We start from the raw sequence: 13696 nt of genomic DNA on the forward strand, positions 1-13696 counted from the left end.
CTGCAGCCTTGAGCTCCTGGTTCCTCAGGCTGTAGATGAGGGGGTTCAGGGCTGGAGGCACCACCGAGTACAGAACTGATAGGGCAAGATCCAGGGAAGGAGAGGAGATGGAGGGCGGCTTCAAGTAGGCAAATGTGCCAGTACTGAAAAACAGGGAGACCACAGACAGGTGAGGGAGGCAGGTAGAAAAGGCTTTGTGCCGTCCTTGCTCAGAGGGGATCCTCAGCACAGCTCTGAAGATCTGAACATAGGAGAAAACCATGAACACAAAACAACACAATGATAAACTGGCAGTAACCACAATGAGCCCAATTTTCCTGAGGTAAGACTTGGAGCAGGAGAGCTTGAGGATGTGGGGCATTTCACAGAACAACTGGCCCAAGGCATTGCCATGGCACAGGGGCAGGGAAAATGTATTGGCTGTGTGCAGCAGAGCAATGAGAAAGCCACTGGCCCAGGCAGCTGCTGCCATGTGGGCACAAGCTCTGCTGCCCAGGAGGGTCCCGTAGTGCAGGGGTTTGCAGATGGATACGTAGCGGTCGTAGCACATGACGGTCAGGAGGGAAACCTCTGCTGAAAAGAAAAAGACAAACAGAAACACCTGAGCAGCACATCCTGAGTAGGAGATGTCCCTGGTGTCCCAGAGGGAATTGTGCATGGCTTTGGGGACAGTGGTGCAGATGGAGCCCAGGTCGCTGAGGGCCAGGTTGAGCAGGAAGAAGAACATGGGTGTGTGCAGGTGGTGGCTGCAGGCTACGGCACTGATGATGAGGCCGTTGCCCAGGAGGGCAGCCAGGGAGATGCCCAGCAAGAGGCAGAAGTGCAGGAGCTGCAGCTGCCGTGTGTCTGCCAATGCCAGCAGGAGGAAGTGGCTGATGGAGCTGCTGTTGGACGTTTTCTGTCTCCAGACATTGGAACCTTTTGAAGAAGGAATTAGAGTGGTAATTGAGGGGAGATTTCTCACAGAAAATCAAAGTTGTTTCTCATAGACCCTTTCCTGCCACTAAACACCTCCCCCTGTCTATGTCTAGGAGATCTTCCTTCAACTTTTGTTGCTAGAGCCCCGATTGCTGCTGGCCAATGTTGTGTGAGGAGCTGGACCTTGACCTGCAGGACACCTGGGAATCAGCCCTGACTCCCAGTCAGTGCAGGAGAACAGTGAGGGCAGAGGCCAGTCCTGTGTTAGGACTTGGATAAAGAATATTCTCCTATGGCAGAGGAGCTGCTTGGGTGATGGGATGGGGAATGCAAGAGGCAGAACGCGAGATTCTGCGGCACTGTGGAAGAACAGAGTCCAGAGAGGCAGGAGGATTGTCTGAGGCTTAGTGCAGAATGAGGGGAGCTGCTCTGTCCCTCTCTCCTGTTCCAGCTGCCCTGGACTTGCACCTTTCTGAGATCCACTCCTCTGTTACCCTGGACAGCCAGGAGACACAGCTGAGAGCAGAGGGATCCCTGGCACACAAAGTGGCTCCTGCCTTTCCCAGAGTCAGGACAGTGGGCTCATTGCCAGCCTCCCAGGCTGCCCTGCCCAGAGCTGCCCGGGCATAGGGAGCTGGGACACCCCATTGCTGTGCTCAGCATGCACAGGAGGAGCCAAAGCGCTGGGCCTGGCCCTGCCGCTGGAACTGCCATTGCAGAGAGCCCCTCAGCAATGCCAGCAGCACCTGGGCAAGGCAAGGAGAGAGAGAGAGCCGGGCCTGAGGAAAAGCCGTTCCCTGGCCAGCCCTGCCCAGCCCCTGCCAGGCAGCAGCAGGGCAGGACAGTGGCCCTCAGGCCCTGGTCAGCAGGGAATGGGCACATGGCCGCAGAGATGCCCTTCATCTCTGGGGCTGCTCTGCCCGCCCAGGAGGGACTGAGGGCCCTGAGCCCCCGGGCTGAGGGCTGTGCTGTCTGCAAGGGGACACAAGAGCTGTGCTGCTCAGGGCAGTGTCTGCCCTGCAGGGCAGGCCCAGCAGGTGCCACATCTGCCCTGCAGCAGGGCTTCCCGCAGCACTGCCGCCCTCCCTCCCTGCCCACAGCTCTGCTGCTGGAGCTGTCCCAGCCCCAGCTGCTCCTGTGGCCCCAGGCTCCTTCTCTGCCAGAGCTGCCAGAGCCCAGCCCAGCCCCTGGGTCAGCTCTGCCCTGCAGCTGCTGGGCCCTGCAGGGATTAAAGAACAGCTCCCCCAGCCTGGGCACCATGGAAAGGTGATGCTGCATGGATCTGGAGGCTGGGCAGATGCAGACACTTGCTGAGGTTCCCAGGAATCCTCACTGTGATGGTTTAGGAGTCTCAGCCCCTGCTGTGCCCTGCACAGCTGAGTTTCTATTGCCCCCAAACTGAGCCAGGCAAAAATGGGAGCACAGATTCTGGAAAGCAGAGACCCAAGCAGGAAACTCCTGCCCTAAATGAGTTCATGAAAAGTCCCCTCAGAAATGAGCTGGGCATGAGCTGCATCTCAGAGCAGCCCTGGCTGCAGCCCCAGCTTCACCCCCTGCAGCCGTCCCTGGCAGCAGGAGCCATCTTGCCCTGTCCCTCTGACGGTGCCCCTGGCAGCCCCGCTCTGCAACACATCCTCCTCCTCCTCCTCCTCTGCCACAGAAAACTCACCACGTAGAGGATTGTGGAGATGTTTCCCCAAGTGAAGTCTCAGCTCAATGTCTTCCTAATCCTGATTGCCTTCAGCCTGTCTCTGTCTGGCTCCTGTCCCCTCAGTGCCTGCAGACAGAGCCCTCAGCCCTGCTGGACTGGGAGAGGAGCTGGCCCTGGGAAGAGCTGTTCCTTTAAAGCTCAGCAGCACAGACACAGCACAAGGACTTTAATGAGCCTCTAGGGGATTTGGTGTTGTTTACATCAGACTCAGTGCCTAAGAGGGTGTTCATAAAACTTCTCAAGAACTCAAAATTAAATTGAAACTCTGAAGTTTCTTGAAGTTTTAATGGGTCTCACTGAGAGACCCGACTGAGAAAGTGTCCCCACGTTCCAGTTAGAGCAGAACGCTGGAGGCAGTGATGACAGCTGGGGACAAAGAAGGCAAAGATGTCTCTGGTGCTGAGCAAACCTGGATGTGTTTGAGGAATGCCAATGTCCAACGCCTGAGCCCCAGCCCCTGGCCAGGCAGATGCTGTCCCTCCCTCCTTGCTCAGGGCTCTTCCCGGGATGGGCACTGGCATGTGGGGCTGTGCAATGGCAAGGGCAGGAGCATGGGGTGGGCCCTGCCAGGCTGCTGAGCAGGGACAAGGAGGCAATGAGGCCCCAGGCCTGCAAGGGTCACTTGTCTCCCACTCCTGCCTCAGGCCCGGGGCCAGCAGCCATGGCCAAAGTGCTGCCCAAGTTGGCTCTGGCAGGGTTGTCTTGCAGCTGCTGCACATGCCTGTGCCCTGTGCAGCCCAGGCTGTCCCACCGTGTCCCTGCCCTGTGCCTCTGTCCCTGCAGGCTCTGGGAACAGGTGCCCCTCTACATTTTGGCCACATACCTTGGCAGATTGAAATGTTGTCCATATGGATGGCTACAGAACACCAAAACATAAATTCTCGTCCTTTTTTTCTGAATATATAGGATCATAAGTCCGTATACTATGCTTTGGTGGTTTTCTTTATAATGAAACTTACCTTTCTGAATAGAAGACTGCCCTTCTTTGTGTGTAATATCTAATACAAAGGTAAAAATAATTAGGAATCATTTTAGGCATTGGAATTCTTGACCATAGCACTCCAGGAAGGCGAATTTAGAATACATGTGTTTTTCAATACAACTATTGTTCTGGAAGCTTGAAACATAACTGAAGAGGACAACTGGGAAGTGACTTTGTCCTGCAGTCTTATGGTGCTTCTTTTTTAAGAAATTCATGCGTGAAATTATAACTAACCTGATGTAATTTTTATTTTTAGAGGAAAAAAGGGATCATTAAGGGTAACTAAGGCATATCCATAAGACATTCCATAAATCTTCAGATTACTGAGCCCCAAAGGATAAGTTATCATGGTATACCATGATAAAGGTAAGACAGAGTAAAGATCCATTCTGAATTAGGTGAAGTGTCTAAGAAAGGTGAAAAGTCTGTGAGGCCAAAGCTGAAGGAAAAACTCGCATGCTGAGACAGCAAGGAGACAGAGAAAGAAAAACAGAAAAGACCACAAGGTCGATTTGCCCCCGACTTAGAAATTCCTTTGATAAAGAAGAACTGGTGCTAAATGTCACGTGGAATGAATATGTATGAACTTATTGTGAAACTGTATGCATATGCATTTGGAAGGGGGATAAAAGAAGACCCGAGGTCTTCAGAGGTATGCATGCCTTTTTGGGGGACTTGCGTCCGGCGCGTGTCGTAATAAAAGCATAGCGGGCTTTACAACTTTTACAAAGTTGTGAAGTTTCTTCTTGTCTCTGCAAAACATTATGGCGAGCCAGCCAGGAGATCTCTGTCCCCACAGGGGCAGGGGGGATAGACAGACCTCCAAGGCGCGCCCTAGGATTTTTTTTCCTGGTGGGGCTCCACTCGTCTCAACTTGCCACCTGCAAGGACAGACAAGGACCTGCTGGCCTGCGGAGGAAGATACGGTATGTACTGAGGGGCCCCTGGGGGAGGGAAAGGAGAGCAGGGGAGTAAACCACCCAGAGACGTCTGGGTTCAGCTGATGGAGCAGCTGTATTTGAGACGGGGTTCATCGTTCTGATGGAGCGGAACCGCCAGCAGCTCTGGGGTGAGCTGGGTGAACCTGTGTATGTGTGTGTTGGGGGTTCATTGTTCTGATAGAGCAGAACTGCTGAGCCCGTGTGTGTTTTGTTTGTGTGCGTGTGTAATGTCCGGACACTGTGGCGCTGTATGGTCAATGCATTGTGTGGTCAGTGCACTGTGTTTCTAATTGTGCAAGTGTATAAGTGTATGGTATATAAAAGAGAGTAGATCTACAGGGCCGTACAGTGTGGGGCGGGGGGGAGTCAGTACTACCCGTGTTTGAAGCAGCCGAGTGAGGCCTGAGGCGCCGGCTGCTGCAGGTTGTGGGGGCAGGGAGAGAAGTGCCCCCGCGGAGAAGCAAGTGGAGGAACGACAGTGATTGTGTTTAAATGTAGTGATTTGTGTAGATTTGGTACATTCTAACCGTGAGTATGAGCTCAGAGAGTTCCTTTGCCTTGGATGTTTGGACTTGTTCTCTAGACTGTGTGCTGTTATTCTGATTGTGTCCAGGAAAATTGATGTGAGTAAATGCCGAATTATGGTATGCTGTGTTGTGTTGAGAAAAGTGAGCACTTTGAGAAATATGCCCTTTCCCAGTGATTTTGTGTGGTGATTTTCTTCCGCTGCATTGTGGTAATTTGATTCTCAGATTGTATAGTAGTGTTTGTGGAGATTTTAAGATTTTGTTTGCAACAAGAGTAGCATTTTACATAGGAGAACTATAGTACAGTGATTTATGCTTAACTACGATAAAGCGAGTTAAAGGAATTCCAAGAATTCTTCCCCTCACAGCAATTCAAGCCTTGGCTCTAGTGAATTTGAGATAAAGGGGCGGGGGGGTGCGTGCATCTGTGGGCATATCAGAGTTTCGGCTGTGACTAGCACAGCCTTTTTGCAAAGCAGTAAAACAAGTGTAAGTAGGCATGGTGCTTAATTAGATTGTGCAAGAAGAGAACTAGAAAAGACTGATATTTTGTAAAACAGAGTTTATATAGAAGAGATGAATGAAATGAATTAGTTAATGAGACTTATGAGATTTATGAGACTTCAGCTGGTACTGCAGTAAGTCTGGACTGGAAACAATCTGCTGTAGGAATTTAAAGTTCTCTGTAACAAATAGGATAGCCTGCCTTTGAGGGCAATTTTGGGGAGCCTTTGGTGCATCGAGAGGCTGGCACGCTGCATGAGGTGACGGTGGCTGTCCCCTGGGCACAGGGACAGCTCTGGCTGCCCTGTCTCCCCAGGGAACACGGGAATGACCTGTGGGCAAAAGCTGGATGTGCAAGTATTATTGCAGCGCAGTGTTTGTGAGAAACGCAGGTATTGCTGTTATAATAAGCGTCAGGGCACAAGCCCCGAGTGCAAATTAGAGGTTTCTGATCAGAACCTAAGGTCTTAGAGCTTGTGTGTGGGAATCACATCTGATATCTGCCACCTGGAGCTGTGTGTGTGTAGGAGGAAAACTGAGAAACTACTGTGAAGGTCTGTGAAAAGAGGTTTGTGTGGAAGTGAGATAGGGCAGGGAGAAAGAGATAATGAGAACTGACCAGAGCAAAGATGTTCCTAAATTAGCCCCTTTTAGGAGGGGCTCACTTAGAGAAGGCTGCCAGTAGTAGCAGCTCAGAAAATAAAAAGATTTATAATACTTCTTTGCTGTTAGTACTGTTTTAAAATAGGAGGATAAATGGGATAGAGTTTTTGTATGCTGAAATGTCTTTTTGTTTTAAGAAATCACCCAGAATGGCAAAGAGACTGTAAGATCAGACCGCCCTCTGGTCTTGGCCCTTGAAAAAGGAAAACAAGGCAAAGAGAAAGCAAATCAAACATGTTGTTCAGCGTGCAGCATAAGACAGCAACATATGAAATCAGGCAAGGATCATCATGCTGAAATGCAAAGCAATCACAGTTCACAAAATGAGTACATATGATTTGCTAAAGGCTCCTCCCAAAGGGAGGAAGGGTAAAGATGACCTCCCCAAAAGGGAAGAATTTTTGTCGACACAAGGGTCATATATTCAGTTTTAATAAAGCTTTAGTACCTGTGGAGAATGTTTATGTTGTAGTGTGGGAATGAACAACAACTGGCCAGTCTGAGAAGGCATACTTGTGCAAACCTTTAAAGTAACATGTGTACTATTTGTACCTAAAAGCTTTTGTACAATTTGCTCAATTTTCTAAACATTCTCAAATGAGAAAGGTTACTCTGGAGGCAAATGATAAAAAGATGTTAGGCTTAACATTAACAGACACTGAAATTAAAGACATTAGTAAGAAGATATTAGAATAAGTAAATAAGTGTTTTCAAGGGTATGGGCCTCTGCTGCACCAGGGAGAGTGAAAGATGCTCCCCCATGAGCATCAAGCTTAAGGAAAGAACGCAACTAGTGAGAACTGAGTAGTACCCTCAAAAAGAAGGTAAGGAAGGAATCAGCCCAATAAGTGATAGAACTGGATTAAGGGCTGTTAATCTGATGACACAGAATTTATACCCTGTGGTAGCAAATCCATATACTTTACTAACTTGTTTAACACCTGAGCTAACCTGGTTCACTGTTTTAGGCCTAAGAGATGCCTTCTTTTGCCTCCCTATCCACGAAGCCAGCCAGAAAATTTTTGCATTCAAACACAGCTCACATAATCCATGTGCCTGAAGGCTTCAAAATTCCCCACTCCGATTGGAGAACAGCTTGCAAAGACCCAGAGTCCCGGGAAGCTCACAAGAGGAAAGGAGGCTGTTGCAGTACGTGGACGATCTTCTAGTAGCCACTCGGATAAGGGAAGCAGGAGAAGCCTGGACGGTAAGCCTTTTGAATTTCCTAGGACTCCAAGGACGCAGAGTCTCAAAGAAAAAGGCACAGGTAGTGAAACAGAAGGTAATCTACCTGGGGTAAGAAGTGAGTGCTGAGCAGCAGACTTTAAGGCAGGGAAGCCATATGCCAAACCCTGAAACCCCAGACAACGAAGGAACTCTGAACCTTCTTAGGCATGGTAGGATAGTGCCAGCTGTGGGTTTATAATTATGGACTGTTCACCAGACCCCTCTATGCTCTTATTGCCAATGGAAACTGAGATCTCCAGTGGACAAAAGACGCCACACGGGCCTTTCGCCAGCTAGAGAGTGCCCTCATGTCAGCTCCAGCTTTGAAACTTCCAGATGTAAGTAAACCATTCTTTCTATTTTTCCATGCAAGGAATTGCCCAGGGAATATTGGCTCAGGACTTGGGCCCATACTGAAGGGCAGTTGCTTACTTCTCTAAGTAACTAGATGCAACAGCCAAAGGATGGCCAGGTTGCCTCAGAGGTGTAGCAGCAGTTGTGCTGAATATTCAAGAGGCACGCAAGTTTACCCTGGGACAAAAATGACTGTGCTAGTGTCCCACACAGTGTCCGCAGCACTGGAAGTAAAGGGTGGCCACTGGCTCTCACCACAGAGGTTTCTGAAATGCCAGGCCATCATGGTAGAGCAAGACGATGTAGAGATAGTGGTGACTAATATTGTCAACCCAGCTTCTTTTCTCAGTGGAATCAAGGAGAAGCAGTACACCATAGTTGCCTAGAGACCATTGAAGCTACCTACTCCAGCGGCCCAGAATTAAGGGACACTCCTCCGGATGATGCAGAGACCTGGTTCACTGACAGGAAAGCGACATTGCAAAGTTCACAGTGACTACCTGCAGAGAGGTAATAGAGTCTAGACCCTTACCAACAGGTACCTCTGCGCAGAAGGCTGAGATAATTGCCCTGACCCGTGCCCTGGAAAGGGCAAAAGGGAGGAGAATAACCATCTACACAGACCCAAGGAATGCATTTGGAGTCATACATGCACATGGAGCCATCTGGAAAGAGAGGGGACTTCTGACCTCACAGGGAAAGAAGAGACAATCCAGCTGCTGGAAGCAGTTCAGCTACCTGAAAAAGCATATTAAGGCACACCAGAGAATGAGCTTAAAATTGGAGGAAAGAAATGAGCTGGCGGATGGAGAGGCAAAGAAAGCAGCAAAGGGTGAGGTACAGATTTTCCTCAAAGGTAAGCCATAATACAATAATACTAATCAAAAGAGATGTACGACTGCAAGGGGTGGGCTACCATTGAAAGAGAGCTAGCAATCTCTTCCCATTTTCGTGGTTACTACTGAAGGAAGGGCACTAGAAAACACACTAGGGCCTAACTACTTAAAAGTCTTTTATAGAGTGTGGCTCCTTTCTCAAAATGACCAAGGCTGCGAGTGATACAGAGTGCATTGAAATGAAGTGTTGACTTTGAAGCAGTAATTTCCACAGGCTTTCTAGAACACACATCTGACTGAAAGAATTGTTGTATCGTTGTCAGGAATTTATATGCCACTATCACTCAGGTGAGCCGACAGTGTGATCCTTGCCTCCAGACTAACCCCAAAATACCCCCTGGCCAAAACTTGGTCAGACTGGGAGAGGCCATGGGCCTATACAGCAGTGGCAAATCAACTTTTCAGAACTCCCAAGGAAAGGGGGGTATCAGTATTTACTGGTATTAATAGAAACATTTTCAGGGTGGCCAGAAACATTCCCCACCAGAACTGTCAAAGCTCAAGAGGTGACCAGATTATTTTTACAAGAAATAATACCACGCTTCAGAGTTCCAGCCACGATATCCTCAGATAAAGAATCACATTTCATTTCCAAAATAGTGCAACAGATTAGTAGCCATCTGGGCATAGATTAGGAACTTTACACCCCATACCACCCCCAGTCAAGCGACCAGGTGGAGAGAATGAATAAGACTGGGGCAAGAAGTTAATCTACCCTAGCCCAAGCTCTTCCACTAGCACTATTGCAAATTCAAACTAAAATTTGAGCTAAAGGAATGGTGAGTCCTTTTGGAATGCCTTATAGAAGACCATATAGAATACAAAGGGAATGTCCAGAATGTCCACCTACATGGTGGCATTAAGCAAACAGCTCAGAGAAATTGAGAAACATGTGGCTGGAACTCGGAGCAGGGAGTTAGATAGCCTGGGGATGATGTATATGTTAAGTCTCTTTCAGAGAAGACTTCGGAACCACAGTGGGAGAGACCACTGCAAGTACTTCTCACTACCTTCACTGCAATCAAAATCAAGGAGCAGGATGCCTGGATTCATCACTCTCGGGTGAAGAAGGCCCAGAAACCCCTTGAGGAGTGACGCCAGGAGACAATGAACTGAGATTAAAACTTACTCGGGCAAAACGAGTACATTGCGGTTGGGAGTAGCTCATATTTTAGTTTGTAGAATTGTTTTGTGTGTAATCATAACTGAAGTTTTAGAACTTGAGAGTACCTCTATTCAAAGCAATGCTGAATGGCCTTGGTCCCTGGCATTTAATCAGTATACTGGATCCATAGGAAAACCTTCTGAGATAAAAGATTTAAACGTATCTACTGTAGTTATCCACGAGAATCAGGTATGTGAGGAGCAAGAATGGCAGGAACAGGAACTGTGGACACTTCAAGGAATCTGAGGAGAAGAAATCAAAGTAGGGTGCCAGGTCATCAATAGGGTAGCTTATGAGAGACCAGATGTAATTAGTGTCTGAACCTCCCCTGGTATATATGAACACCAGGAAGTCTGTGATAACCTAAGTGAATCAGACTGTTGGTGTAATTTCACCTTGATACAGCCTGTAGAAGTGACCTGCCTTTGAGCTCAAATTACTATCAGACTTTCATTTGAATTCAAAGTGGACTCTGCACTTTTTACCACAGCAGGGCCTTATACACCCCCTACTAGTTCAGACTCTACCCAAACTCCAAACTTGAACCTTACGTAGTAAAGAATGTGACTGAACAACAGCTATTATTCAATCCAGAATGGTCTCTCAAATGTGTGGAGTTGATAATGCAAATTAACATCTCAAAAATCCAACCAGCCTGCTCCTCCTTCCTAAAAACTTCCTTTGAGGGCTGCACAACATGGTTACAAAAACAGGCATATCTCAGGAGCAGAAGCAGAAAGGAATGAGTCAGCTCTCCTGGTGCCTAAAACCAGGAACACAAAGAAATCAGTTTCCTTAGGTCATTTTCCAAGCTGGTTGGCTGAATACTCAGGCAATGGCTGGTAAAGGGTGCTGAACTGCAGGTGGTAAATTAACCCAAGCAAGGAAGGTGATTTTCTTTACTTATAGCTATCCCTTTTCCTACTGAGATCTGGATCAGTGATTGTCCCAGTCTGAGGCGGTTGGATTCTGCTTAAAAGAGGTAGAGAGAGAGACCCCCCCTCAGAGCTCAGCAGCAGGCTGTAGGATTTTGAGCATCACTTATGTGCTGAGTGTTTCAAGTAGCAGAAACCTGATCCCAGTTTCTTCTGAGGCACTGCAATGAATTTAGGCTCTTCTCTCAGACTTCCCCTTCATTATTTACTTGAGGCTTGGACCTGAAGCTAGGGGCAAGGTGGGTGAAGTTTTGTAGACCAGGAGAGACATTCCTGCTTGCCACACATCTGGAAAATCAGGTGCTTTGGAGGGGGAAGGAGATTCCCTGAGGTCTCTACATTTCAGAACAAACATCTGCCTCAAATATGACCTAAACCTCTGTCAGATACACTTGTGAAGTGTGTCTGAATTTGCAGTGTGAGCCCGGCACATCCCTCTGGCAGGGAGGGATAGTCATGGACAGAAAGCAGTTCCTGTTCCCCATACCAAACATCTAACTGGCATATTAGGGACAAGATTAGGAGTTTTAAATGGAATTGATTCAGAAATACTGGTGAATAAACTGGCCACTGCAGCAGGTAGCCTAACAAAATTGAAGCAGCCTTTATAGTAATCTCTATTGGCATTAGGAACTTGCCAGTGACAGATTTCAAAAGTACTGCCAAAGTAAGGAAGTATGAAAAGGCCGGGGACCAAGACCACAAGTTGATAGTAGAAGCACTTAGTATAGTTCAAGATAATGTGTCTTTAGCTTTCAGTTGTATATAAGCACAGTTATGGATACAAGCAACAGCAGCTCTGATCATATAGGAAAGGAGTGAAGGTAATTTTCCAGCTGAAATTCAAGAGATTGTGTGGGATAATGCAATTGATATTGAAAGGAAGTTTCAATCCTGGCGGACTATGGTGAATTTCACCTATGATCCTGTTTCTAATGTGGCAACTGCCTTTGTGCTTACCATACATAATGCCACTGTTTATGTTATCCATCCCATCATTGCCCTAGGATTAAACCATGAAAGAACAATACTCTATCCTTCAGAACATAGAGTGTGGGCACGAAAGATGAATGGAAAGTGGCAGACAGTAAACTTGGAATCCTGCATTACTAGAGAACAGATGGGATTCATTTGTGAAAGCAATACTATTAATGTTCAGGATGTGTGTTTGGACACTGAACAGAGTATTTGTCACTTTGAAATTCATCCAGTCACTGACCAGAAAACTGTGCTTGTATATACTGGAAAAGGGTGTATGCTTGAGAACTGCTTGTGCTGCTGTACAAATTGATAGCAATGATGTTATTCTGTCTAGTAGAAACCATTCTAATCTCTGATTTGTAATTTTGTTAAGATTATTGGGTGTGATTTTTGGTATTTGGTACCAGTAACATCCCACCAGCTGATTAAAGCCAATTACACACTGTATCACAGACTACCACCTACCCCTAGTGGGATGAACCTTACATTGGTAAAACAATTAATTAAGCACCAAGACCTATTGGAAGGCTTGAAAGTAATCCAAGGAAGCAGAAAGAAAACCTTAATTACAGTCCAACATGTTACAAAGGAGATAACCAGAGTTCTACAAAGAATAAAACAAAATATGGATCATCACTGGTGAGATGTGATCTTTGGGTGGTCACCAACTGCAAATGGAATCTTTAATAAGTTGTGCCACCCCATTGTAGTGTTCATAATATTAGTTGGGATAAGCTTAGGATTATCTATTATATTTTTAATTTGGAACTGGAGAATGCTACAACGAATAGCTGTACTTACATCTTTGTCAAACGTACATGGTGAAGCACTAAAAGACACTTACTGTCGTGAAGGTTTTCATTAAGTAAAAGAATTTACTTATTTCCTAAGAAAGGGGGGAATGAGACAGAGTAAAGATCCATTCTGAATTAGGTGAAGTGTCTAAGAAAGGTGAAAAGTCTGTGAGGCCAAAGCTGAAGGAAAAACTCGCATGCCGAGACAGCAAGGAGACAGAGAAAGAAAAACAGAAAAGACCACAAGGTCGATTTGCCCCCGACTTAGAAATTTCTTTGATAAAGAAGAACTGGTGCTAAATGTCACGCGGAATGAATATGTATGAACTTATTGTGAAACTGTATGCATATGCATTTGGAAGGGGGATAAAAGAAGACCCGAGGTCTTCAGAGGTACGCTTGCCTTTTTGAGGGACTTCCGTCCGGCGCGTGTCGTAATAAAAGCATACTGGGCTTTACAACTTTTACAAAGTTGTGAGGTTTCTTCTTTTCTCTGCAAAACAAAGGGTACCTTTATCAACACCATATGGATCACCGCTTATCTGGCCTTTGGACACTCAACTTTTCAGCTACCTCATACAGACATGTTCATACACACAGACAAGAGTGCAAAAAGGTTTCTCATCTGACTTCACCAGATCCCAGTGGCTCTGCAGAGCAGTCAGAAAATACACATAGAGTCCAATGAGGAAACAGGGTACTGTGGAGCAGTGCAGGGACCAGGTGCAAGGCAGGGCCTTACAAGCCCACTGATCAGCATTTGTCAGCATCTGTCAGCATGACTGACCCCACTTACTGTATTATTCCTTTATTTTCCTAGGTCTATTTCTCTCCAAACCACCTTGATCCCTCCCTTTTCCTTCTTTGGTTCTTCCCCTAACATTCCATATTAAGCCCAGTGAAATTCAAAATGCTGCTTCCTTGCACCCCAATATTAACCCTGTAACACTAGGCAGTAATACCAGCCATTCTGCAAAGCCATCTGGAGAGCCACTCTGCTGACTCATGGTGATAAGTTTTCTTCCCAGATCATGAGGCTGAGGCTCTCCTGGAACATCTGGGAATGTTTGTATTTATGTATTTATAAATATATTTTTT

At 46.9% G+C, this 13696-nt stretch overlaps 1 protein-coding gene and 1 pseudogene across 1 annotated transcript in view; both read left to right on the forward strand.

Annotated features, from left to right (window-relative positions):
- LOC131559625 (zinc finger protein 345-like) overlaps nt 1-13696 on the forward strand; it is a 740983-nt gene that overhangs the window by 496890 nt on the left and 230397 nt on the right. The gene's annotated exons all lie outside the window — the stretch shown is intronic.
- The window catches only part of LOC131560135 (synaptonemal complex protein 1-like), a 55126-nt pseudogene that overhangs the window by 35586 nt on the left and 5844 nt on the right, over nt 1-13696 (forward strand).

This window comes from Ammospiza caudacuta, chromosome 7 (assembly GCF_027887145.1).
Source record: "Ammospiza caudacuta isolate bAmmCau1 chromosome 7, bAmmCau1.pri, whole genome shotgun sequence".
Taxonomy (NCBI): Eukaryota; Metazoa; Chordata; class Aves; order Passeriformes; family Passerellidae; genus Ammospiza; species Ammospiza caudacuta.